Source organism: Octopus bimaculoides, chromosome 2, assembly GCF_001194135.2.
Source record: "Octopus bimaculoides isolate UCB-OBI-ISO-001 chromosome 2, ASM119413v2, whole genome shotgun sequence".
NCBI lineage: Eukaryota > Metazoa > Mollusca > Cephalopoda > Octopoda > Octopodidae > Octopus > Octopus bimaculoides.
Window position 1 is genome coordinate 176,058,502 of NC_068982.1, and position 2,139 is coordinate 176,060,640.

At 39.7% G+C, this 2,139-nt stretch overlaps 1 protein-coding gene across 2 annotated transcripts in view; it reads right to left on the bottom strand.

Moving 5' to 3' along the window:
• The window catches only part of LOC106882686 (vitamin D3 receptor), a 761,413-nt gene that overhangs the window by 653,857 nt on the left and 105,417 nt on the right, over positions 1 to 2,139 (bottom strand). The gene's annotated exons all lie outside the window — the stretch shown is intronic.

Here is a 2,139-nt window from a genome sequence, read left to right on the forward strand (position 1 = left end):
ACACACACACACACACACACACACACACACACACACACACACAACTGGCTTGCAGAAGGTTTGCTTTTGTCGGCTTCGCTTAAAAGTCGTTAGTCTTGAAGCTTTAGTAGAAAATACTTACCTAAGATGTCATACAGGTGCAGTGGAACTTGAAACCACGTGGACGTGAAACGAATTTCTTAAACACAATTCCATGCCTGCTCATGTAGACATACATATACGTTCACACACTCATATACAAATGTGTGTGTGTGTGTGTGTGTGTGTGTGTGTTTTGTGTGTGTGTGTGTGTATACATCTATGTGCATGTTTGTGTAAACATTGTGTGAAATTAACTTACTTGTCCGCACACATACATGCCACAACAGTGACGTACATGTTATTTCGTATATAGTTATATATACGTACAACATAAAGTTGTCTGTATGTGCGAACGCGCATATATATATATATGTATCGTGGATGGTACTACGGTATCAGATTGTTCCATAGTTTTTGATGCGAGGTTAACGTAATACCATAGCTGTGGAGTAGTTACAAGTAGTTACAAACACTGTGTCTGCGCGTGCTTGTGTATACATGTATGTGTGTGTGTATGTGTGTGTATGTGTGTGTGTGTATGTGTGTGTGTGTGTGTATAATATTTACTTTTTTTATGTTCATATACATCAGTATGTTGTTTCATTAACGTTACATATGGAAACCGGCAACATGCAGACATAATTGACTTACCTGTAGTAATACTGTCAGACACACAAACACACAGATGCTTGTGTTTCAGTGTAAGCAAAACGAAGAAGCTGATAAAAAGTATATATAAATCCAGATTAAAAGTTTCTTTGCACCGAACTGCTGTCTTACCGTTAAAAATTCCGTATATATTTTAATATATTAAAATAGGTAATGATAAGTGCACCAACAACAATAATAATTATAATCGTTATAGTTATAATCATGCATAAGTATGTGTACGCATGCCATTATCGTCATTTAACGTCCGTTTTCCATGCTGGCATGGGTTGAACGGTTTGACTGAAAACTGGAGTGCTGCACCAGGTTTCAGTCTGATTGGGTTTTAGTTTCTACAGCTGGATGCCCTTCCTAACGCCAGCCACTCTGAGAGTGTTGTGGGTGCTTTTTTTTACGTCCCACTAGCAGGGGTGTCAGTTACGAGACATCGGCATCGGCCACGACAACGATCTCACTTGGCTTGACAGGTCTTCTCAAGGCCTCCGTCACTTGTCACTGCCCCCGTGAGGCCCAAAGTTTGAAGGGTATTTATGTATTTAATCAAATGCATGCATGAAACTCCCAGCGATGCACTGTAAAAAACGCTTTCGCTTAACTATGCATATCAGAGAGAGAGAGAGAGAGAGAGAGGAAGAAAGAGAGATAGAGGAGGAGAGAGAGGAAGAGAGAGAGAGAGAGAAAGGGAGAAAGAGAGAGTTGCAAATAGTAAGAGAAAATTTTAGGAACAGAGTGGCAGTTGTGTGGCTCTTTTTATTGGGCCTGTGGCCCTTTTCAATGAGCCTGTGTCCCAGTTCCCAAATTTTTATGTTAGACCTCTGAACTTTTCCGTGTAACCAGGTTGGGAAATGCTGCTTTAGTTGAGGACATTTGACCCTAGAATTTATTTTTAAGGAAAGAGAAAGAGAGAGAAAAAAGAGAGATAGAGAGAAAAGAGAGAGCGAGAGAGAGATATAGCAAGAAAAAGAGAGAGGTGGAGAGAAAATGAGAAAAAGAAAGAGAGAGCGAGAGAGAAAAGAGAGAGAGATAGAGAGAGAAAAAGAAAGAGAGAGAAATAGAAATAGAAAAGATAGATAGATAGATAGATAGATAGAGAGAGAGAGAGAGAGAGAGAGAGAGAAAGACAGACAAAGACATAAAAGAGAGAGAGAGAGAAAGTGAAAGTGTGTGAGAGAGAAAAAGAGAGATATAGTGAAATAAAAGAGAGAGAAAAAGTAAGAATGATAGAGAGAGATAGAGAAAGATAAAGAGAGAAAGAGAGCGATAAAGTGTGTGTGTGTGTGTTTGTGTGTGTGCGTGTGTGTGTTTGTGTGCGTGTGTATGTGTGTGTGTGTGTGTGTGTGTGAGAGAGAGAGAGAGAGAGAGAGAGAGAGAGAGAAAGAGAGAGTGAGA